Here is a 26951-nt window from a genome sequence, read left to right as displayed (position 1 = left end):
TGAGCTTAACTGTTTGCTCCAATAAGTAATTGCTTTTAATTAGTTGTTTATTGGTTTCCATTGATCAGATTAACGTGCCAAGCTCTGATATCCTATAGTCTACCGGCCAGTGAGATATTCTGCTGTGTTTGCATGTAAATTAATTTTTTCGAAAAGCAGCATTTTCAATGTCATCGTAAAAAGGGCAACATAGCAATGCTGTGTTATAAAGAAGCTGTTAAAAACGACGCTATTGAAAAAAGATTCCACTAATGTACGTTTAGGTTTGGGAGGGTGAGGCAGGGGGTAGCTTCTAAGGCAAAGCAAGGTTTGTGGCCAGGGGACATAGCCAGGTTTCACGCTAACCACTAACCCTAAGGTTCTGCAATCTTACAACATGTGGTGCAATACACAAACCTGTTATATACAATTATATGACTCTAGGGTTCAGCAAAGCCCTCCAGATGTTGTGGACTACAGCTCTCCTGATCCTATGCCAGCTTTATGGGAGATGTAGTGCACACCATCCGGTTGCCTACCCTCTGCACCAGGTTCTCTAATGGCACACAACATTATGCTTGGAGCAACAAGGCCTCTGTGTTCTCTTTAATGTGCCATCATTATTGTGTAATTTTAAAGAAACACTCCAGGCACCATAACCACTACAGTCCTATGTAGCAGTTATGGTGCCAGGAGTGCCCAGGTGCTGTCTCCCTAATGTAAGGAATCAAACCAGCTTGACTTCTTACCTGGGGTCCATTGCGCGCTACTCCCTCTCTCCACTACTGCTCAGTGAGAGCCAGAAAGTCTCTTCACTGAGCTATGACAATGACGCTCTCAGCCAATGTGCTAGACTTGGAGAGCTAACGGAAGCGCCAGAGAGAGCTTCCAGCTCACACTGTGCGGTAATGGAGCTGATTTGCGGCTCTCGGTGGTCCCCAGGTTAGAAGTCAAACCATTCTAAAACAGATTGACTCCTTAAAAGGGGGGCGCCAGAGATATCCTGTCACCATAACCAACAGCGCACTTATATCTATTGACTGACCGCATGACTCATTATTACACTTTAATAATCACTTATTCACTTCCCAAAGACCCATTACTAGGTACATATATGATGGGGTGCTGACCGGTTTTGTATGCATTTGGTATTTTATTATGTATTACATGGAAGATCTTATAAAAATAGGTATAATTCCATGCTAATATCCTACAATATGGTCGTCTGACTCTGCATTAACCTCCTGTCTTCGATGTGATAGGATTAATTAGGTTACTTGGCCAGTTTTCTGCTAGTTCATGACTTCATTGACCTTGCTCGATAGACTAGCTGATGGTTAGAAAGAATACGCCATCCCTCATTGTAATTATAGAGGAGAATTGAGTTCTGGGGTCACAAGCAAAAGATTGACTGAAATTCTCTCCGCGTTAATCAGAATGAAAAAAGCATAATATCCGTGATATTGGAATCCTCAAGGAGATTTAGAAGATTCAGAAACTAATGATTATTAAGAAGGCACTCCAGACAACAAATTGTCGGGAGGTGCCAACGGGTAACTTCCATGGTGATTGACGACTTAACCCAATTTTTGCCGTATAGAAAAGACACATGTAAGAGTGACGTTGATGATGAATGAGGTTCCCTCGAAAGTCTATGTGGAGTATAATTTCATTAATGGACAACTTATTATTAAAGAAGAAATATCACTATATCTGAAAATTACACCATAAAATTGAAATCTGAAAATCACCTATAATTTGTGTTAGTATTCTTTCATGCCATGATCCATTTTCATTCATATTAAAGATTTATTATAATCTATTCCAGCATAATCCACTCCAGACAAGACACGGCCATTGCAAATGAACAGGAGAAATACATACCTCCCAAAATGCGGCCTTCTTAAAGGGACACTATAGGCACCCAGACCACTTCAGCTCATTGAAGTGGTCTGGGTGCAGTGTCCCTGCCCTGCTTAGTCCTGCAATGTAAAATGGTTTTAGAGTACTAAGACTGCCTCTAGTGGCTGTCTACCTCCAGGCACTTCCTGGAGTTTTACGTAGCTTCTGAACTTGAAACATTCTCTCACTCCACTATGCTTACAGTTTGACTACTCTGGCCTTAAATTTGAAATTCACTTTAAATTCTCACGTCCGTAAATAACCCTGTTATCTACAGTCTAAGTGGCAAAAAGTGCACTACAAATAAAGTATCAGAGACCACACAGACTACAGAATACCATAATAACAGGACAATATCCATATAATATACGTGTTATGTTAAAAACTATTTATTAGTCATTTAATAATCTTTTGATTTGGGTATTCAATTTGGAGCATCCTCAAACTCTTATCAATACAATGGAGATTTAAAGACAAAACTGAAAATTCTCCTTTGTGCTGAGACCAGGAGATGAAGTGGGGATAAGGGGTACAATGTAAGAATGGTTTGGGGGGCGGGATTATAGAGAAGGCGATTCCTGCTTTACTATTTGAAATGTTTATTGTCGCAGTTGTATCATGAAGATGTTGGCTGCAGAATTTGCACATAATGCAGATACAACATATTACACAAGTTCTAAACCAGAGAAGTATAATCTCAGATTTTGTGAGACTTTTTAATAAGTTTGCACTAGTATATGCTTTTCTGAAGTGTACGCTATTTTTTAATTGGGAAAAAAAACAACAATAGCAACCCATATAATTTTGCATGACTTATCAGTCCACGGGAATTGAGTCTCCAATACAGGAGTCTTGCAAAGCACTTTACTATCTACGTTTAGTAGAGAATTGGTCTATAAGCACAGCCAGAGGTTTTGTTTTTTAGATCATTATGTAAAAACTGCAAATAATTGTGCTGTAGGTTCCTGCCATTTCTGACAGCAGTAAAATCTTTTAGAAGATGCGGGAAGAGAATACCGTAGATTTAAAATGTATATAGCATGGTAATATAAAGCAGTCTCAGCCCGGGATATTCCCTGTGGAGAATGTTTAATTGCCGTCTGTTATTCTTCAATGATGGATTCTTTTAAATTCTAGAATGGCATTTATGTCAGAATGAGGATGTTGCTTCAATATTGTGAAACAAATACAAATCTCTGGAGTGTTTGCAGAGAAGCAGGGACAAATTTTAATTTTAAACGCCAGTAGGTACTGAATTTTCAGGTGTCCCCAAATAAAATCGATAAAAGATCGAATTAGAAAATTTAATGCATATTTTTAAAGAAAGGCTAGAGAAAAATATGAGCAGGAAGTATGTGATCTGAATGTTCATGTGCTGTGTGTGACATTGTGAATGTAGTGTGTAAAAGAATGCATGCACTATGTGATTTTAAAGGGACACTTCGATCACCATAAAAACTTCATCAGAATGAAGTTGTTTTGGTGCCAGGAGGTCACTGCTGCCAGCTTACCGTTACAGGTACCCCAAATTCTTATCCTCAGCACCTTTTAGCTCTGCGTCTGTCCTTTCGCCACTCTCTGATTCTTTATACAGGAAGCCTCAAACTGCCATAGACTGTGTCACGACAGATTGGCTGGGAGAATCAGCCAATCAGTAGCTCCCTAATCACATCATAACTTGAGAAATGAACTTATTTTTTTCAAGCCATGTTATGAAATGGGGCTTAGAACACCAGCCGACACTCTCAGCCAAGCAGCTGTGTCCCTGCGGTGGTCTGAGTCTTCTTGTTTGCAGAGAGCAGCGGAAGGACAGGGGCAGATCTAAAAGGCTTTGGAGAGAAGACTTTTTGGTTAAACCATTTGTAAATAATTTAAAGGTAAGCAGGCAACAGGGACCTGGAATCTTCCTGATCGCTATCAGGTCAGGCTTAGACATGGCTGGATTTATAGAAAATGTAGGGGATCTGACTGCTCATTATCAGTCTTAAACAATGCTGGTTTATATCTAATATAGGGAATCTGCCTGATTATGATCAGGACTGGCTCAGACAGTCCTCTGTTTATATCTACTGTAGGTGACCTGACTTCTCATTATCATGACAAGCTCAATGGGGTGGACTTACAGATTTACCCGGACTTATCACTGGCAACAATATCGATGGAACTTCCCTACATGATAGCAATCTATCACCTCAAAAGGACCCTTTACTGTTCGAAACATGGAGGACTTAGACTACCTGACTGAGGAGCTCCAACTCCCGCCAATCAACATGACGTGGCCGGACCCTATGGCCTTTTATGCCTTACACCCAGGGACTCAGCCGCCTTTGCCTTAACCTCCCAGGACTCGTAGGACCTGCATGCAGGCCAAGCGGCCCTCAGGGACTGCCGCATAAGAAGTTGTAGGATGGGTGCTGTACCTAACCACAAATACATCCCTTTTAAATTCTTTATTTTTTTGTGCAAGAAAATTACAATCATGTGTGATGTGCCACAACAGCACGCATATATTATCCAACGATATTCACATTTTGGCACTGCTGAACTGCACTTTTTTTTTTTTTTGGTATCAGTTTGGTACAAGCTCTACACATTTTTTAAACGGGGGCTCCAATAGCCCATATTAGTAAGCATCGATAAGCCAACATGTTAACTTCCACTTGTGTGTGGTAAACTTTGAACATTCAACATATATCTGTAAGGCCACTGCTGTCCAGGGTAAGACATTTTATGTTATAGTACATGCTAGATAAATCAGGTTAACGTTCATATATATCAGCAGTCTAAGCTAGTTCAACGTTCGTAGAGTGTGCTAGGCAGGTTAATAGTGTTGCATCTATAGGTGTGCACGCTGAGACATAGTGTATTGCCTGCAGGGTCATATCTTAGTGTGGTGTACTGCTAGCATTCAAACATATTTATAAGACATTGCACAAGAATAAACAGCTTTAAGCCCAATAAAGTCCTGGGACCTCCTAAATGCTCCATAGGAAAGACAGGCAGTAGATAGCCTATTAAAATAATGAGGAGAGAGGCAGAAACGAAAAATCAAATTATACTAATAACGGGGAACGGCTAAGTGAGTTCGGCAGTGGCTAGTCAGTGTCCTCTGGTGTTAGAGGGCTTGCAGCGTGGATGCCTAACCACAAATACATCCCCATTGGACTTTTATGATCGGGAGCCAGCTCCCTCACGGACATTTAAGGGCCGAACGTTAATGCCTGGCATAGCTGTCTGGACGGAGTGAGGGGGTCGCGGGGTAGCTGTGCCTCAGCACCAAAAATACACTGCACACATAATAGGCCTACCTGTAAGAAGGACTGGACCCTAATGCTTTTAAGACCTGCTGTGTACAAAGACACCCAGGCTACACAACCTCCTTGACTGAGCCGGCTGTAGGAAACTTTCAGACTTTCTGGAGAGGGCCATTCCCACCTTCCTACAGAGCCTCAAATACAGACATCTGCAGAGTTATGTTAATACCCTCCCTGACACAGGACCCTACCACCTTCGAGCGACTGGGCATGGACCCAGACCTTCTGACGCATGGGATATCATTCCTGTATTCCATGCTGCAGAGAGAAACCTCGACAGCGAAGCCAATGTTCATGGGGAAATGGGAGGGGGCAGGACCTTTGCAGATGGAGATTGGGAGAAGATGTGCTACCTAACGCATCACTGCTCAGTCTTTAGCAGAACACAAGAAACGGCATTCAAACTGCTGACCAATTGGTATCATACTCCGGTGTTTCTTAATGCCATTGACCCTGACTATACTAATCTCTATTGGAGGTGCGGAAAAGAGGTTGGTACCATGATACATCTCTGGTGGTACTCTGAGACCATTTGACCCTTTTAGAAGAGGATCCATGGCATGTTTGAGACGTTCTAAGATGCACCACACCCCCCTCAACCCGGCAGCAATGTTCTTGCACCACACAAAAACCCCTATTTCCCGATACAAAAAGACACTAACCATACGGATACTAAATGTCGCTAAGCAGGTGCTCCCACTATTCTGGAAGCAAGCAGTTACCCCCACAACGACCTGGTTTTCTCAGATGGAGGACCTCAGGGCAATAGAGGAACTCAACATGAGCGCGGCTAATGCCTTAGACATGTACCTAGAGATATAGTCACAGTGACTACTGGCTACCGCCAAAGCAGAGTTCGCAACTAGGCTCAAGTATTGACAGAGAGACCCAATAACCCTCCAGACTCTTCAACCCTCTGACAGAATCCCACCCCTCCTGGACTAACCCTTTCTCCCCATTCTCCTTCCTCCACTTCGCGAAACAACTGAGACCTGCATGTCTCCTTACAAAATGCTTAACAGGAGATCTGCGCATCCTGAAGTATTAATCACTCAGTACCATGTCTGAAACCTGCGCCTTTCCTCATACTCACTGCTGACGATTATTAAGTCAAAAATCTTGAAAAATTCTCATTGTCTTTCGTTTAATAAATAAATGACAATGCTAAATCAGAAAAAATCCTTACTAAACAGGCTAAGCTGTATAATAATAACAACATGTTACTTGGAAACAAATGCGTCTGCAAAAAAAAAAAAATTCCACAAATGCCTATTTCATCCTTGACTAGTTTTTATATACTTTATAGCCTTATTTATTGAGAATAAGCTTTTATTAAATTCCTAATGTATTACCTCTGCTATCTAAAACTGTCAAAATGTCATTGATTCTCATTACACGTGAAAACTGGCACCTTAATAATGTGACATACCACTCCGTTTTCTTGCCTGGGAAATCGGTCTTCCTTGTGAAGGTGACACACAGGAGAAAGATGGATAGTGATTGAGGAGGTGGCATATTTAACCAATTTGAGTAGTAGTAGATAATGTCAGACTGAGTAATCATGATAAAATTATATATATTTAAGAAACACTTTAGGCACCATGACAACTTCATCTGAATGATGATGTTGTTATGGTGCCAAGAGGTCCTGGGTGCCAAATTACCTTACCAAACGGTTTAACCCCAAAGTTGTGAAGATGGCTCTGCTTATACAATATTAGTCAATATTCGATGCTTCAATAAGGAAGCCTTGGACTGGGTGCTGTCTATAGTCTGAAAACGTTACCAAACTAAAGATTAATGCAAATTAAATCTGAACGGATAAAACGGAGGTAAAAAGTAGTTGTTGTCATATCTGAGTTGGATTTTTTTTTTTCCCATATCAGCTCTTTTTTGCCTCAGTATATCCATTCATATTTAATTTGGGAAATTTCGGAGTTCAATGAATAAGCTTGTCAATGTCCAGAGCTCTAGGAAGGGACCCCAATCTGAAATAATTTTATGTGTCAGGACAAGTAGAGTGTCATGACAGTCACGTAGATTGGGCTACTGCTTTAGTCCCTTAGACAAATCTTCTTTTTTCTTTTCTTTTTTTTTATGACATTTTCACACATCTGAGTAAAATATATTTAATTTAATATGTGCTTTACTTCATGAAGACGTCGTTTCAGACATCGTAAAGTGTCATCAATCAGTGGAATGTAGTGTCATAGGACTGAAAGGAACACCGCTGACTGCTAGGTAAATTTAAACTGGGGGCATTGTAATTAAAATGACAAGATAATGCATTCCTACTTCCTAGATAGCTCCGTTCCCAGTGGTGGGCAATTTTGTTCATTAATCCATTAATACAAATAACACATGACAGGTTAATAACAGGATCCTTTTATAGGTGTAATAATGTTTTTATAACGCAAGATTAGTGCAATAGCATATTACAAAGGGCAGATCGTATATGACTTAATCTATAAAACTGTCTACATATACTGTTATTATTTGTAATGGTTTCGTAATTTTCTGCAATCTATTTCCCCGTAAAGCTATCGTGCTTTAAATGCCCGCTGTAATATTTTTTACTATGTATTTTTATAATATTGCAATATATATATATAATTTTTTTTTTTAAATAAATCTCTAACTTGTAAAATAAATATTCACAGTAAATGCAGTGTACGAGGTAAATAATAACAGATTGTGAGCAATATGCAATAAAAAGGAGGTGGGGGGAAATAACGTTTCATTTTTACATCTATTTTTTTATTCGCAAATTTTAACATTATTTGAAGTTTTCTGAAGCTTTGGAGAAATATATATATATAATACAGCAAATAATTATCATGTGGATTTGTTGCCCTTTAGGACTTTAACCCTTTAAGGGCACAGTTTTAGGAAATAAAAGGGAATCATGACAGAATATTACCGTCATGTGTCCTTAAGGGGTTAAAAATGGAATCTATGAGGTAAAATTATCTTCTATTTTTCAGTATGTTATGAAGATAATGCATTATAGGGCTACTCCAACCACCATGACCACCTCTGCTTTGCACATACAGAGATATTTGCACGTTTTTGTCGGGCGCTAGTTGCACCCTGGCTCACGTGATTTAGGCAGGCGTAAACTCTGTTCTGGGCTGTGCAATGTCAGTTCTGTTGTCAGCAAGCGTTGCACGCTGACGACAGACATTTTCAACTTCTCCCCTTACAGTGATTCTGCAAGGGAAAACTTCAGTCTCCACTCTGCCGCCTCTCTCCAGTGAATTTTTCTATTTTTAATTTTAATGATTCTTTATGTCCACCAATCCCTTCTTCAATCCACGCCATCTTAGCCTGGAGATTGGTCCAATCAAATGCTTATCTAAAAGAGGGATGGATTGGCGATGGACAGGGTGTTTCAGACAAAAGCCAGGGAAGAGGTGCTTCCTGTGTCACAGTGTGCAGCACAGGCATTCAGCGTCTCCACGCTCTGCATGAAGGAGCTGAATTTTCCACATAGAAATGCATTGATTCAGCGCATCTCTATAAGGAGATGCTGATTGGTGCAGCATTTTGTTGTGCATGCACAATAGTCTCGAAAGCATTGGATTGGCTGAGATCATTACAATTGATGATCTCAGCCACGGAGGTGGAGCCAACAAGGGCCAGCCACGGCGAGACCGGCATGGCGTGCAAAAAAAATGAGTAAAATCACCTTTAAATGAGCACTATAGGGTCAGGAACACAAACATGTATTCCTGACCCTTTCGTGTTAAAACCACCATCTAACCCCCTGACTCCCTCTTGCCTCCCTAAATATAGTAAAATCTTACTTGTATTCAAATCTGCAGCTCCTGCCTGTGACCTGCCTCTGTCTGCTGAGATCATCAGAAATGGTGTTCTGAGCCAATCACAATGGATCCCCAAAGGATTGGCTAAGACTACCAAGGAGACAGATCAGGGGCAGAGCCAGCACAAGTCAAACACAGCCCTGGCCAATCAGCATCTCCTCATAGAAATGCATTGGATCATTGCATTGCAGTCATTGCAGTGTCTGCATGCAGAGGGTGGAGACACTGTATGTCACTGCTGCACTTTGTGCAGCACTGCCGAAAGAAGCACCTCTAGTCATCACTAGGCTGTAATGTAAACACTGCATTTTCTCTGAAAAGACTGTTTGCTGCAAAAAGCCTGAAGGGACTGACTATGCTCACTAGAACAAATTCAATGAGCTGTAGTTGTTCTGGTGACTATAGTGTCCCTTTAATCTCCAGAGAGAGGAGGGCCAGGGAGCTAATGCTGCATTCCAGCACTATGTCAGCAATATATGTGTTCCTTTAACCCTGCAATTTCTAAAAATATTCATATTGTTTTCCATTTCATCGCAGGACCACAGCACCCAGACCACTTAATTGAGGTGAAGTGGTCTAGGTGCCTATAGTGGCTATAGTATGCTGGCATGGTTTGCCTTTTATATATAGAGTAAAGGAGGTGGCAAAATAGAGTTTTCAGCCCTTGCAGCAATCTTTAGATGTTTTAAATGCTCATAATGGGAGATGATGCAGTACCATCCCTTGTTTCCAAAAAAAAAAAAAAAAATCATGTATGATTACAAACTAGTGTATTAACTTGATACCTGATCTATTTGTGCCGTGTCTGTCACCTTAAATTAAAGGGGAACTGTCAATTCTCTTGGGACAAAGTAATAAAGGAACACTGTGGGCCCTATAGAAACTTAATCTTATTGAAGTTGTTATAGTGCCTTAAATATTTTTCCCATGCTTCATTCCTCTAATTCTATCTAGTTTAACTGTTTAACCCCCCCCCTTAAGGACCAAACTTCTGGAATAAAAGGGAGTCATGACATGCCACACATGTCATGTGTCCTTAAGGGGTTAAAGGCTTCGAAGCGCACTTCAAGTCATGCCTCCAAGCCCTCTGAATTGGAGAGCCTGGACTATAATTTTCTGCCCGGTGTCAAATGCCCGGTGGGCCGTGATGTCCAGGATCACAGGATCTCCCCTGCCAGCGCTATCTGAGCGCCGGCCCTGCTGTGTGTCTTCATGGCCCGGTGTGGAGATCAAAGATCTACCTCACTGTCCCACAGGCACTTTATTGGGCAGCCGGGATGTAGGAGGAGAGAGGATCCGGGAGCTGTATCTAGCAGCTCCTCCAGGTCCTTCCTCTCACTAGGTTGGAGTGTTGCCGCGGTTACCGTGGTAAAGCTCTGGATCTCGCAAAAGTAATTTCACCACCGGACCACCAGGGCTTCTCCACTGGACCACCAGGGCTGCAATCTCCCCCCTCCCTCGGCAAAGGTAAAAAGGGAGGGGGGAATATAATTTAAAAAAGAACATTAAAATGCACATACAGTTGCAAGAAAAAGTATGTGAACCCTTTGGAATGATATGGATTTCTGCACAAATTGGTCATAAAATGTGATCTGATCATCATCTAAGTCACAACAATAGACAATCACAGTCTGCTTAAACTAATAACACACAAAGAATGAAATGTTGCCATGTTTTTATTGCACACACCATGTAAACATTCACAGTGCAGGTGGAAAAAGTATGTGAACCTAGACTAATGACATCTCCAAGAGCTAATTGGAGTGAGATGTCAGCCAACTGGAGTCCAATCAATGAGATGCGATTGGAGGTGTTGGTTACAGCTGCCCTATAAAAAAACACACACCAGTTCTGGGTTTGCTTTTCACAAGAAGCATTGCCTGATGTGAATGATGCCTCGCACAAAAGAGCTCTCAGAAGACCTACGATTAAGAATTGTTGACTTGCATAAAGCTGGAAAGGGTTATAAAAGTATCTCCAAAAGCCTTGCTGTTCATCAGTCCACGGTAAGACAAATTGTCTATAAATGGAGAAAGTTCAGCACTGCTGCTACTCTCCCTAGGGGTGGCCGTTCTGTAAAGATGACTGCAAGAGCACAATGCAGACTGCTCAATGAGGTGAAGAAGAATCCTAGAGTGTCAGCTAAAGACTTACAAAAGTCACTGGCAAATGCTAACATTCCTGTTAGCGAATCTACAATACGTAAAACACTAAACAAGAATGGATTTCATGGGAGGATACCACAGAGGAAGCCACTGCTGTCCAAACAAAACATTGCTGCACGTTTACAGTTTGCACAAAAGCACCTGGATGCTCCACAGCAGTACTGGCAAAATATTCTGTGGACAGATGAAACCAAAGTTGAGTTGTTTGGAAGAAACACACAACACTATGTGTGGCGAAAAAGAGGCACAGCACACCAACATCAAAACCACATCCCAACTGTGAAGTATGGTGGTGGGGGCATCATGGTTTTGGGCTGCTTTGCTGCGTCAGGGCCTGGACGATTGCTATCATCGAAGGAAAAATGAATTCCCAAGTTTATCAAGACATTTTGCAGGAGAACTTAAGGCCATCTGTCTACCAGCTGAAGCTCAACAGAAGATGGGTGTTGCAACAGGACAATGACCCAAAGCATAGATGTAAATCAACAACAGAATGGCTTAAACAGAAGAAAATACGCCTTCTGAAGTGGCCCAGTCAAAGTCCTGACCTCAACCCGATTGAGATGCTGTGGCATGACCTCAAGAAAGCGATTCACACCAGACATCCCAAGAATATCGCTGAACTGAAACAGTTCTGTAAAGAGGAATGGTCAAGAATTACTCCTGACCGTTGTGCACGTCTGATCTGCAACTACAGGAAACGTTTGGTTGAAGTTATTGCTGCCAAAGGAGGTTCAACCAGTTATTAAATCCAAGGGTTCACATACTTTTTCCACCTTCACTGTGAATGTTTACATGGTGTGTTTAATAAAAACATGGCAACATTTCATTCTTTGTGTGTTATTAGTTTAAGCAGACTGTGATTGTCTATTGTCTCATTGAGGTTGAAACGTTGCCATAAACCTGCTTGAAGAACAATCACAGTGAGTGCCTGAGATTTTTTCTATTTTGTCTATTGTTGGGACTTGGATGATGATCAGATCACATTTTATGACCAATTTGTGCAGAAATCCATATCATTCCAAAGGGTTCACTTACTTTTGCTTGCAACTGTAAGTATCCATGTATTTAAATACATGGTTCATTTATTTAAAAAAAAAATGTATGTAGAAGTGGTATGAAAATGACCCATGTTTTTTACATACAAAGCAAAACTGAAAATAAACTGATTATCGCTTTTGGGTGTGGGGGGTGTGGAGAATTGTTACGCTAGGGAATTTTTTTTAAATGGAAAAAAAACTAGGGGTAAGAGGGACTAAAGAGATTAATGTAAGAACAAAACCTGCAAAGTGACTGAGTAATAATAAAGTTACATTGCAGTACAGTTTATTTTTTTTCTGGGAGCCATAATTAAAAGAGATTTCTATACCCTGTCCCTGCAAGCTTTTTAATCTTTTTTTAATGTAAATACTGCTTTTTCAGAGAAAAGGCAGTGTTTACATTACTGCCTAGGAACACCTCTAGTGAAAGTCACTTTGACGGCCAATAGAGGTGCTTCTTGGGGCAGTGCTGCACACTGTGCAGCACTGGCATTCAGTGTCTCGATGTTTTGCAGGGAGGCGCTGAATGCTCACCACAGAGATGCTTTTGTTCAATGCATCTCTATGAGGGGATGCTGATGGGAAAGCACTGGATTGGCTAAGATCATCAAGTTTGATGATCTCAGCCAAGGAGGTAGAGCTATCCGTGTTGAGACCCACGAGGCACTGGAAAAAGGTGAGTAAAATCACCTTTTACTTCTGGTACAGGGGGGGCAGTCACCTAAATAACATCACTAGAATTATAGTGTCGGAAATACACGTTTGTATTCCAGACACTATAGTGTTCCTTTAAATCCAGCAGCAAAAGAGGATGAGGCAAAAGTAATATGCATCTGTGCCTCGCATATTAACCATTCACCCCACGTCATAAATTGTGCATCCACTGGATATAAGAGGCTCCATTAAAAACTTTCCATGCATCTAAACTCATCCCTAATATTCGGGGCAACCTTGTTTAAATCTTTTTCATGGGACAACTTACATTAAATCTTTGTTCTATTTTTATGTTTATGTTTGGAACACGGGGAAAGAATAGTTTGTAGACAGCACAATCTTTATCTCACTAGCGATAAACAGCTGTGCCGTCCCCTATGTTAATTGGGTTTTAATAGGCAATGTGCTTATCGCATATGAAACCTGCTGGCAGGCTGCTTTTCTTGGAAAAGTAATCATACATAGGAGTAATGACTCTTTGTGGAGTTTTTTCGCTCCCTATCACTTCGAGCCTACAGACTGAACAACCGACGTCTTTGGGCGCCATATATGTATTCTGCTTGGATTCTAGATATACAGAAATATTTTTTATGTAGAATAATGCTTTGTTAAACTTAAAGTTACATCTGATAAAACAAGTATTCTCATTATTTTGTATTCATGAAATAGTAAAATTTACTTTTGAACTGTCCGTATCAGGGTGGGTGTAGCTGCGTCATGTCAGTGATGTTTCATGGATGCTAGGGTACCAAGCCTTGACAAAGACTTCAGAAGGGAGTTGAAATGGTAACAGGTCATGTGGTAGCGGATTAAAGCATTCAACATCAAATTTTGAAGGGTGAAATAATTATTTCCTGGGGACCAAGCCTGGTTATAGAGGAGATAACAATTCTAAAAACCAGAGGAACTGAGTTCCCGTTCTCCCTTCTTGATTATTTACTAAACAGAGAATTCAACTTAAATTCACACCGGGTTATCCACTAAACATAGGATTATGTCCAGTCCAGATGGATACAAATCAAGTGAAAAGGACGGAATTCTGACTACAATGGGAATACTTTTTAATAAAGCCAAAAACGGTCCGAATTCGGTCGACCTAAGCAATTTTACAGCCACCCCCCTGATGCATTTTGTCTCCTGATTAAAATCTGTGCTTTCATATCCAAGCCCTATACAAAGTATAGAACTCAGAGAATTTACAAAGCACAGGTTTAATTATCATTAATTTGCCTGCTGACCGCAGTAGAAACGAGCAGGCAGAACGTTGACATCCCTAGGCATTGTCAGGGTTAATTATGTGGCTAATGGCCAGCACTTGGTAGCCATCCGCCACATTAAAAAAGTAAAAAAAATAAAATCAATAAATGAAGAAACCCTATGGGGGTCAAATTTTGGACATTGTTGAATAGTGTGAACAATGTCTGGATTTAGTAGTCCACATAGCTCCTTATACAGCCAGAACTTCAGTGAATAACTAACTACGAAAGCGAATTTGAAATTTAAGGCCAGAGGAGCCGAAGTGAAAGCCATGTTAACATACCGTGTTTCCCCGAAAATAGGACCTACCCCGAAAATAAGCCCTAGCCGAATTTTCGGGGTGGGCTGCAATATAAGCCCTACCCCGAAAATAAGACCTAGGCATTTTACCTTTGGCGGGACTTCCTTCTTCTATGAGGAGGGGGAGGAGCGTTGCGGGCCGCGGCATCGCGCAGCGTGATGATGACGTGCGCAGCGCCGTCAGTCTGCCTTCACGGATCTTCAGCGGAAGGATCCATTCCGGGCGGTGAGGCACCCAGTGGTCGGACTCTTTGAACTGTGAGTAGATACCGGTATTTTATGCCTGGGACTTAATTAAATAAAAGGGGGGGGGTGAATTAATTAAAGGGGGGGGTGAATTAATTAAAGGGGGGTGAATTAATTAAAGGGAGGGTGGATTAATTAAAGGGGTGGTGAATTAATTAAAGGGGGGGTGGATTAATTAGAGGGGGGTGTGGATTAATTAAAGGGGGGTGGATTAATTAGAGAGGGGGTGTGGATTAATTAGAGGGGGGTGTGGATTAGAGGGGGTGTGTGGATTAATTAGATGGGGTGGATTAATTAGAGGGGTGGATTTATTAAAGAGGGGGGGTGGATTAATTAAAGGGAGGGTGGATTAATTAAAGGGAGGGTGGATTAATTAAAGGGGTGGTGGATTAATTAGAGGAGGTGGATTAATTAGAGGGAGGGTGAATTAATTAAAGGGGGGTGGATTAATTAAAGGGGGTGGATTAATTAGAGGGAGGGTGAATTAATTAAAGGGGGGGTGGATTAATTAAAGGGGGGTGGATTAATTCGAAGGGGTGGATTAATTAGAGGGGGTGGATTTATTAAAGAGGGGGGTGGATTAATTAAAGGGGGGTGGATTAATTAGAGGGGGTGGATTAATTAAAGGGGGGGTGGATTAATTAAAGGGGGGGTTCAATGTACATACTGGTACCGTAAATAAATAAGCCCTACCCTGAAAATAAGCCCTAGTGGGTTTTGTGTGACTAAAATTAATATAAGACCCGGTCTTATTTTCGGAGAAACACGGTAGCAAATTTTTCCAGTTCAGCTATTTTGATCTTAAGTTTCAAATTCACTTTAATTTCTCACATTAGTGAAAAACCCTACCAGGGAATGTGCATTGCAGCAAGGGAAGCATTGCACGTATGTTAGCCGTGTCGTGAGTGCCAGCCAGCCTAGAGTTTAAACATCAGAGAGATAACCCAAGAAGGCAGGAGAAGGAAGGCCAAATTGGGAATGCTCCTCCAGGTATGTTTTCTAAATAATCGAATATCAGATTTATAAATTGAACAATTCTCCACTTCAGCTTCTATTATCTTTTGTCTAGCCTCGTCAAACCGTCAGACATTACTAGTGGTGGCTGAAGGGAATAAGGCACCTTTGTAATCTTGCGCATGCACAAAAGAACAGCACTGATGTCGACTCCTAGCAGATGAAGCGACAGAAGCTGAAGAGAGCCTTGCGGAAGAACACGACAGCGTCCGCGAGGGATGGGTTCAGGTAAGTAAAAACTACCTTCCTCTGAAACCAGCGGCCAACGCACGGGAATCAACGCAATCTTCATCTCGAGAAAATCGAGACCCCAGAAGGTGACAGTCATTTTAAATAAAAAATAGCTACTAAGTGGGGAAAATGTTACATAGTTACATAGTTACATAGCTGAAAAGAGACTTGCGTCCATCACGTTCAGCCTTCCTCACATTTGTTTTTTGCTGTTGATCCAAAAGAAGGCAAAAAAAAAAAACAGTTTGAAGCACTTCCAATTTTGCAACAAGCTAGGAAAAAAATTCCTTCTTGACCCCAGAATGGCAATGAGATTTATCCTTGGATCAAGCAGTTATTACCCTACATTGAAAGATTATATCCTTGAATATTCTGTTTTTGCAAGTATGCATCTAGTTGCTGTTTGAACATCTGTATGGACTCTGATAAAACCACTTTTTCAGGCAGAGAATACAGTAAAAAAACCTTTCCTTTGCCTTAGACGAAATCTTCTTTCTTCTAGTCTAAACGCATGACCTTGTGTCCTATGTAAAGTCCGGTTTGTGAATAGATTTCCACACAATGGTTTGTATTGGCCTCGAATATAAATTGATGATCTTGGAGACTGCTTTTTCATACAAATCAAATAAATATATTTAAAATATTTATTGCATATAACAACGATGTGTATGCTATTCTTATACTAGACTTTGTTTCTAATCGATACAATTTTTTAAAATTATCTTTAACTTGTTTATATGCGATTTAATATACAGATTGATCTTTAAAAACAATTGATTATTGATATTTATTTATATTCGTTTTGCTTGCCGTCTTTTGTCATGTAAAGGGTACGTTTCGATGCCATAATTTTCCTTCTTTCCCCAGAGGTAAAATGTAATTTCACGAAAGGAGAAAAAATTGTTTTGTGCACCAGCTATATGTGTTCGTCACAGCGGCAAATAAGCATATTTATATATGCATAGCCTGGAAATTTACATATTCACAGCGATTGAAAGGAAGGGGGGGTTGTTAAACTGCTGAGAGAAAGAAGCATGGGGGAGCATTATTCAGAAGAGGAGACATTTGACAGATTAGCATATTCAGTAACATAAAGAAAAGGCAAGACTTATGATGTGACTGAAAGGCAATAGAGGAAGAAGATGTGGACAAAGAAGAAATGTAGTTGATAACTGGAAGAAAATATGAATTTAGCTAAGTATCATGGGAGTTGTAGTCCTCAAAAGCTAGAAGACAAAGGCCCTTTAATTTCCCGTTAACTCTAACCGTACCCTAGTTTAACGACAACCCTACCTTTACTCTAGTGCAGGCATAGGCAACCTTTGGCACTCCAGATGTTTTGGACTACACCTCCCATGATGCTTTGCTAGCATTTTGAGTGTGAGAGCATTATGGGGGATGTAGTCCACAACATCTGGAGTGCGGAAGGTTGCTTATCCCTGCTCTAGTGTGATTGTAAACAGTGCTATAAAGCCACTGTGTTCTACACCAATAGTTAATGTTGGAGTTGCTTTAATTGTGTTTTTCACTTCAATTTTGAGGGATTTTTTTTTTTTTTGCTTTCTTTTCAAATTATTTTATTGATTTTTTTTTCCCAGTTTAAAAAAAAAAAAGATGATAAAATAGAACATTCCATATAAAACTGTTTAACAAATATAAACAGAATGAAATAGGGTGAAAAAAAACCCCATAAAAAAAAGAAATATTAAAATAAAAAGGGCATTATACAATGTCATGTTTTGACCAGTACAAAGTTTATTACAATGCTTTAGAATTTACTGTGCCTTATAACAGTATAATAAATAATAAACAGCAGGTAAAAAGATGTGTTTTAAAGGTTGAGCTTGATGGGCTTTGTTTCAACTTTTGGCAGTGCTTTTTCAACCTAGATTATAATCTAACTTTATGTATGTGTTAAAGAAAAAAAATGGATGGCAGAATACCTTTTTTATTTCTTTCTTTCCCCATTCTAATCCCTGCTAAGAAATAAGGCACAGTTTTTGTAACCGCAGTGCTGTGATCTGTCCCTGCACTAAATTGGACTAAATTGGAGCAAAGGGAGTGAAATGCATGTGGAACGATGTATGCTCGAATGCTTGGGTTTATTTTATTATTTTATTTTCCATGTTTTTTCTGGAGTTGTCTCTGTATATAATGTTCTTGGAAGTGATTTGTGATAATTCTGCGCTATTCTTAGTGATTATTTTATATACTAGGCATTCTATGGTAGTTAACTATTTTAATTGGGCATATCAATTTTAGGACAGGGATTGGGGACACAGGGGCCAATTTTTTTTATTAAGCCTCAGGGAAAGAGGTGATTATATCCATCACAGCTTCTGTGTAACAGTCCCAGTGTAGTTCTTAAATAAGACACGTGTTTTAATGCACTTAGCTTGTTTATGGCAAATATCCTTTTTATTCAGAAAACAAATTACAAAAAATAATGCAAGTCAAAAACCAGATAAAGCTGTTAAGTAATAGATGTATAGTGCTTACAGGCACTGACCATTAGCTCAAAGAGACACCTAAAGCACTTTAGCTTGCTTAAATGCATTATCTGTGAAGAGTGCATCTTTTATTTGATTTTATTTTTCATTTTACAAAAAGTGCAGATTTCAATAAACTTTGACACTTTTATAAATTATCCTGGTTACAACCTTTGGCTTTTAAGCGAACAACTGGTCCTCTAACTTCCTGGTTTGGTTAGCTCCGTGAAGAGGCAGCAATTGCCCAGAGCACCTGCCTGGCAAAGACTTCTCATTGTGCTGCATTTGGAAGTCTGTGATTGGACAGCCATAGAAAGTCTGGGCGGGGTTAGAAGGGGATGGCTTGGAAAGGATTCAGGCTACAGAGATGTAGCTTTTACAAGCTGTATGTAAATATACCCCAATGAAAAAAAATTATATATAAATATATAAATTAAAATATTTTTTCAATACGGGTATATCTTCTAAACAGTGTTTTATTATTTATTTGGGCAGTGGAGTGTCCCTTTAAGGATTACTTAAATCATCATCATTGTATTGGATATGATGCAAGGAGTACACTTGCCCACTTGCACAGTAATGGGGCAAACTGTTTAGCACCCTTACTTTGGTCTCCACCAGGCTGTGATGCTCCTTGATGGTCTGGTGACTCGCTTCCAGCGTCTGCAAATCCGCAGAAGTTGGGAGCCGAGCCCATCACAACTGGTGGAGTTACACCTCTGGCAGCACTGAGTGATCAAACTCCATATGTGCAGCGTTTCACAGCAAAACGCTGCACACACAGACGACAGGCACCATAACCACCTCAAATCACTCATATGAAGTGGTCATGGTGCTGGGATTATTACTTTAGTTATATAGCATCAACATATGCTATGGCGGTGTACACTGGGTCATGTCAGATAAAGACTCATGAAAGTATTTAGAAAATTGGGCAGACTAGATGGGCCGAATGTTTTTTATCTGCCGTCACATTCTATGTTTCTATGTGAAAATGTTTGCATATTGAACGGGGCAATTGGTTTGAGCCTGTTCTCCCCCAAAAAATTTTCAGAAAGAGAAAGTTGTTTTATTGAGTATTATAACAAAAGGGGAATTAAGAGAAAGGAGAAGAAAATATACTGATGGTGTCAAAGAGCCAGGAAGAGAGCCAGTTACAAACCCTTTCGTCTTACAGTAGACCTGTTTTATAGATTATAAGTAGAATTAGAATCATAGTAGACCTCTTTTAGAGATTATTAGTTTATGATAATACGTAGATGTCTTTTTGACCATAGCAGGATCATTGTTCCTTAGTTCATTCATAAATATTATATATTGCTTTAAAGATGGGGAGTGGGGCTGTTTTTTTCTCTAAACCTATGCATGTTCTCTACAGTATGTGTCACTATCATATGTTTGGGAAATATTTGTGTTTCACTTCAGGTCTTTTACTTATCGTTATAGTAAGAAAGTCCAGGAATCCATCTCCGAAGGGTAATACATACTTTGGTAAACCATTTGTCCACCTCTAACCAGTAATCGACCACTTTGGAGCATGACACAACAGGTTTATTTAGGTGCCACTTAGGCCAGAAGATGATGGCCTTGGACCATGAGTGCCAGTAGTGTGTTCCAGAGTCTGCAGATGTTCTAATGGTTCTAATAATAATATAACGCTGGAGCTCTGGTTTGAGAGCATTTCTGGATTATCATATTATTAGCACTTTATTGGATTCCATGGTGATTGCTTTACAGGCAGAGCGATAATCCAGAATTTAACTTTAAATAACTACCCTCAGGTGTTAAAACGTGTTTCTAACAGCGACATTCTCATCCTGATACCCCGCACATCCTCGTTCATGACTGTTGGACTCATTCTGCATTTTAAATCATACTGATACAACATTTATATAAATAGAAATTCTAGAAAACAAAACACGTTCTACCGACACAGAGCATATTCTATTTCCACCGTGTTGATACATTTGAAAATACTATGTAATAGCTTGGATTAGAATCTACTCCTTACCTGGTTATTGCGTTCTCTGATCCCTGGCAAGGGCTATACCCAGATCTGCTGAAGCCATTTAAATGTTGCTGTAAGATAGAAAGAAATGACAAAATGTAAACTTCAGGGTTACATATCCTGCAGTGAAAATCGCATTGTGACTCTCACTAATAAGTCCTTTTCATTGTAAAGAATAGCATAAGATTTATTTGAAATACAGGATGCGTAAGAATAAGATAGAAACCGACCATTGACTATCATTAAAGGGACACTATAGTCACCCAGAACGCTTCATCTCAATGAAGTGGTCTCGGTGCTGTGTCCCTGCCCCATTAACCCTACAATGTAATACATTGCAGTTTTGAGAAATTGCAGGGTTAACTCCTCAAGGCCCTCCCGTGGCACTGACAGAGTAAAACTCGGCCACATGACACAGAATCCCCGTAGGGAAGCATTGATTCAATGCTTCTCTTTGGGAAAGTTCGAATGCGCACGTGGCACTTGACATGCATGCGCGTTAGCTTCCCAATGCTCCTCTGTGAGGAACATTCGATTGGATATTGTGGAGGAGTCCATGCCTCCTCAGTGGCATTGCTGATGAGGTGAACTGAGCAGGGCTGAGGGAGCCATGACCGGGAGTAAGGTGAGTAAATATTGTTTTATTTTTAGCATTATTTTGCACCCAGGGGGATGACCTGTCTACCAGTAGGGACAGGAACACTCTCTGCCCCTGCTCAGTCTCCACCACCTTCGACATCAGCATGAGGGGAATGTAATGCACTTGAGCTACAAATGCCGGGTGCACATTACGTCTTCTCAAAAGGAAAGCGTTAAATCATTGCTTTTCCATGGGGGTTTACAAGACCCTGGAAGTCTTCATGCTAAGTGTGAGGAAGTTCAGCGTTGTTTCACGGAGTTAAACTCCATGTAACTACAGGAAGCACCTCCAGTGGCTGTCTGATAGATTGATAGTTTGTTGGTGAAAATGGAAAAGTTGTGGAGAGACAGATGGGAGTATGAGACCAAGAGAGAGACGGCTAAAAAAAAGTAAACGCTCAACCGAGAGGAGATAAAAAAGAGTTACTAGGAGACGAGGCGGAGCCAAGCCACTGAACCGAGCGGCCGCATGTTACTGAAGCTCCGAGCCAACTAACGACTTAAAAGCCGCAGAATAGGGTTTACATCGCCCCAAACCGCCGGCGAAACACCCCAAACCCCGACCCACATACCATGGGGAAGAAAAATAAAAAACAAAAAGCCGAAAAACCGCATATGGGCATGAATATCGGCGATCTATGGCGCCAGGCCCGGAATGGAGCGGGACCCAAGATGGCCGACAGCTCCGACACAGACATATCGGAAGATTGTGGTATGGGATTAACAGAGGGAAATACAGTGGAGCTGCAAACCACCCTACCCTCCAGCTATCCACCGGACTCTGCCCCGGTAACGACGGCAATAATGAGAGGGCTCCTTGCAGAACTCAGGAGGAACATACAGGCCGATATGGCCCAAATCCGCCAAGAGGTCCGAGGCCTAACGAGCCGCATGGAGGCCCTGGAAAGCGATACCCGCAAAGATGCCCAACAAACAGCCCAACTCCAGAGGGCTGTCATGGACCTACAGGTACACCAAGCCAAAACGGATCAAAAAATGGCGGTGGCGGAGGACCACAGGCGCAGCCTAAACCTCAAGATAAGAGGGATACCGGACGAGACTCCGGAGACGGAGACACCGCACTTGATAAGACGCCTCCTCGCAGCACTACTGCCACACAGGCAGGCGAAACAGGTGGGTCTGGAAGGGATGTTCCGCCTGAACAAATCGATGAAAGCACCGAGTTCAGCACCACGGGACCTCCTGGTGAAATTCCAGAGCAGCAAAGACAGATCAGCGGTCATGGGAGCCGTCCGGAACCACTCACCCTACGCCTTTGAAGGAATGCAACTCTCTTTCTACTCGGACCTCTCTGGATACACCATGGCCTGGAGAAGATCGCTACAGGCCTTTACCACCCTGCTCCGAGACAAAGGCATCCAGTACCGGTGGAGAATGCAACACACTCTGGAGGTCCAACATAGCAACGCAACACACACTGTTCGGGACTTACAGGAAGCGAGAAACCTGTTGCCAACCTTGGGACTATCTAAGGACACCCTGAAATCTTCCCCACTGCCCACCGCAGCCCCGGCAGCCCACACATGGAATCCGGATACAATACTACCTTTTGTGCCCCGGGAAACGAGGCCAGATGCCTACGTGGCGGTAACCACCTGACTGGCTATGGACACCCGACTGAGCCCAGCTGATACCAGCCCACCGGGACTGGTGCCCACTCCAACAGCTGAAGTTTAAAAAACTCTAATCAACCTTTTTTTTATGGTATCTTATGTTTTATGTTTGTTTTTGATGTTCCCTAGTCATGCCTCACTACTCTATTGTTAGATTAAGATTTAATGACTGACACCACTTAACCCCCACGGCTGCATGCCCTGGTGAAAACCTCGGAAGTAACCCTACATCTATAAGCAGTGCATGTACCCCTAACCACAGGCTAATTTATATACGCACAGTGTATACCCAGTGCCCTAACTTAACTTAGACGAAGCGGAGACAAATCCCTTCACACCCACGAGGGCACTCCACTAAGCATACATAGATCGCTACTCTTCTTTAACCCCTGTGGGACGCCAGCCAAAGGCATCTCGTGAGGGCGCCTTGTTAATTGAATTTAATTTAATTTGTGATATGAAACTACAGGTCGCATCGCCTTATCCACACACCCACAATGTGAGATCTACCAGCGGCACTGTTTGACAATGCTTCCTCAATCCACACAAACCAAAAGATTATACCCTATTAGTTACCGCCAAGGCTCATAGCAGAAATATCAGTACGACAGATGTTACTATAGTTTTCACTTCTAGGTAAAAAAAATAAAAAATGTGCATACCACTCAAGGCCCAATCCGATCCTCAAATGTTACCTGAATGAGTGCTATTGTGGCACAATGTTTATGCTTGTTGTTTTTTTATGCACAACTAAAATAAAGAATTAAAAAAAAAAAAAAACACTGAAAAAAAAAAAAAAAAAAAAAAAAAGAGTTACTAGAAGAATTAGGTAGTAAACGAAGAGGGCGATGAGTTGGAATGCTATATATGTATATGGTAATGCCAACTATTTGGTCCTTTTTAAAACAACTTTCCTCTAAAATCCAGCAATTAAATCATAAAGCTTTCCAAACTTATTAGACAGATTCTAATCTTCTCTTCAATTCTACTTCTTCATTTTGTCAAAATCGATACAAAATTATCTTGTATACGCTTTATAAGATTTAAAGGACCACTCTAGGCACCCAGACCACTTCAGCTTAATGAAGTGGTCTGGGTGCCAGGTCCAGCTAGGGTTAACCCATTTTTTTATAAACATAGCAGTTTCAGAGAAACTGCTATGTTTATAAATGGGTTAAGCCTTCCCCCTAATCCTCTAGTGGCTGTCTCACTGACAGCCGCTAGAGGCGCTTGCGTGATTCTCACTGTGAAAATCACAGTGAGAGCACGCAAGCGTCCATAGGAAAGCATTGTAAATGCTTTCCTATGCGACCGGCTGAATGCGCGCGCAGCTCTTGCCGCGCGTGCGCATTCAGCCGACGGGGCGGAGAGGAGGCGGAGAGGAGGAGGAGAGCTCCCCGCCTAGCGCTGGAAAAAGGTACATTTTAACCCTTTTCCCCTTTCCAGAGCCGGGCGGGAGGGGGTCCCTGAGGGTGGGGGCACCCTCAGGGCACTCTAGTGCCAGGAAAACGAGTATGTTTTCCTGGCACTAGAGTGGTCCTTTAAAACAAAAAATCACCAGCTATTTCACTCATTTCTTTCCATTTCGTTTAAAATAGGATGTTTCACAGAGACATACCTCAGTCTCAAGCCCTTTTTTATGCCTCTTGAAAGTTTACACTTAGCATATTGTCTGGTTATGAAAGGTCAAGTTTAAAACAATTTTAGAATTAAGGCACTTCTCTTCATAGATGGAAATAAATAAACAAACTATGGCACACAAACTGAAATATCATGTTTTTTATTCTTGAATTTTTATATATTTCTTCTTTAGTTTCTATGAATTAACGCTTGCGTTAGACAAAATGTTGGGTGGCGCAATCTCCTCATAGACATTTGCTGGATTTTCTGCATCTCTACGGGGCATATTTAGGGAGCATAGTATTTGGGGATATGCTTTTTAAATTGTGGGGTGATAGCTTCTTGATCCAAGGAGTTATCTGCTTTTCCGGGGTCAAGTGATTCCCCCTCCCCCCCTCAGTTTGTTGCAAAATTGGAAGCACTTCAAACTGGGTTTCATGTGTTCTTTTGGATAAACAACAAAAATCAGAAGTGATAAAGGCTGAACATGATGGACGCAAGTCTCTTTTCAGCTATGTTACCATTGGAAGCACATTTGTGTAATATTTCAAATTGAATTATTATATTAATATTATTATATATATTTTTTTCTTTTTTCTCAGATGTGTAAAACTGCACATGTATACCTTGTAAAAGGCAGACATTTGTAGAACAAGGCTTATAAAGACAGGAAGAACAAATGCAAGTGAGGTTGCCTCGGGTGACAAGAGCCTGCATAATGATGATATGATCTTTGTCTGATTAGATCAAAATCACATGGCAATGTTCATTAACACAGAGGTAAGTCTGATGTGTCTGAATATTGTATGTGTCTGTGTATTTTATTTTCCACTTTTTTTCATGTAGGAATGCAAAACATACTGAAACATGTTTTAAATGTAATTTCTAATTATACAATTTATTGATATTTATGTTTGTCTAATAGGTATGGGATATAGCTAAATATATAATTTACTATAGATTTACATGGTGGTATCAATTGGCAATTTTGTATTATTCACATTTGAGTCCCATCACATAGTTTGAGATAAATTTGCACTTACATAAGATAAAGTAGCACATTTTCACAGTACTTAACTGACCGACAACCTACTACAACTATTCTTTGTGCGCTGTGCGGGTCTATTGGGAAGTGGCGCCTTACAATTCCGTTTGGTACTTGCATTCGTTATTCCCGAACGCTTAGAAAGCGCCGATTAGGAGGCAAATGCTTTCAGGCTTGCAGTTATTCAAGGTATTCGATTTTGGCTTGTTTACCGAGTCTTCTGACCTCTCTAATCCTGACCTGGCTAATTATATTGTATTTCCATATTTCTGGCATCCTGTTCTTGGCTAGTTTTACATTTATGCTTTCTTTCCCTTTTACGGCAAACCTGGCCATTCTAATGTACGGTAATACGTAGCCGAGACATCCCTTCTTTGTCTTATGGAGATCATGTGATTGTGTTGGAATTTCCAACACAAATCCAATGCAGTCTATATTTGTATAAGCATTCTACCTTTACGAAAAACTCGGAAGACAAAGTGCCACTTTATCGATCAATCACTGTTTTCATCACGCAGCTCTTATTCTATTATCGTTCATACTCCCATCATCTTTATTGTTCTGGACAACATGATCCCTTTATTATGCTAATCCTGTACTTGTATATCATATGGTGCTACGTGTTCCCTTATCTAGTAGAGTAGTCTAGACTCCACTATTTTTTTTTAGCTGTTCCTCCCTTTGTAAATATCAACTACAATCTGTATTCTATTGTGGACATCCTTCCTTATGCTGCGTCGTATTCAAATATATTGTATATCACTGGATGAAAGACCTTCCATTACTGTATTAAAAGACTTTCCTAGATTCTACTAATCATGATCTGGACAGAGTCTGATTTAGATGAAAAGAATTGATTGCCAAATGCCAGTTGTTGAACATATGCTTTACATGTATGCCTGGTTCCACACCCATTGTAAATTGTGATCTGCCATATTCTAGTCATTGTCTAATCTGTACCACTACTCTGGAATCTCAGTAGGTATACCATGGCTAACATTCCTACTGCACTTCGAAAGTTACTTACCACTGCAAGCGTAGAGAGTCCATGGCACACTCACCGGGGATGAATTTCTACTCACCAGGACTAATGGCGAGCGGATATACTGTGGTCTCCTTCCATAATATTGCCGTTTTGACCTATTTTATTTTAATCATGGTTGGCCATGTTGCTCAGATTTATGGAACGGTTGATTGTCATGTGTTGTAAACATATCCTTCCAAACAATCAATAATTTAACAAATAATGTTAAATTTAAAGACAAATGTAAGCAATTACTTAAAGGGTTACTCCAACCCTTTTTCTTGAAATAATTTTTTTGAATATTTATTTATAAGGTTTCTCAGTTGGAAAGCATGTCTAGATAATTGTTAAAAAGATAAATCATATTTAAATAACTATGGGATAATCTCGTTCCGTAGATCAATAAATTGCACATTTTATTCTCATCCAAAACAAACCGACTTAAGAATAAAACCAATATTTATAGCACACATATAATTTCACTATGATCCTTCTGCAAGCTCCAA

At 40.7% G+C, this 26951-nt stretch overlaps 1 protein-coding gene across 2 annotated transcripts in view; it reads right to left on the bottom strand.

Moving 5' to 3' along the window:
* The window catches only part of TNRC6C (trinucleotide repeat containing adaptor 6C), a 198931-nt gene extending 178377 nt beyond the window's left edge, over window positions 1–20554 (bottom strand). For both annotated transcript variants that reach the window (XM_063459181.1, XM_063459182.1), the window contains exon 1: window positions 20487–20554. The gene's annotated coding sequence lies outside the window, so the exon portion shown is untranslated. The remainder of the gene's footprint in view (window positions 1–20486) is intronic.
* Between the last annotated feature and the right edge of the window lie 6397 nt (window positions 20555–26951).

This window comes from Pelobates fuscus, chromosome 6 (assembly GCF_036172605.1).
Source record: "Pelobates fuscus isolate aPelFus1 chromosome 6, aPelFus1.pri, whole genome shotgun sequence".
NCBI lineage: Eukaryota > Metazoa > Chordata > Amphibia > Anura > Pelobatidae > Pelobates > Pelobates fuscus.
Note: the sequence above shows the minus strand (reverse complement) of the source record. Positions and strands in the feature narration are given on the sequence as shown.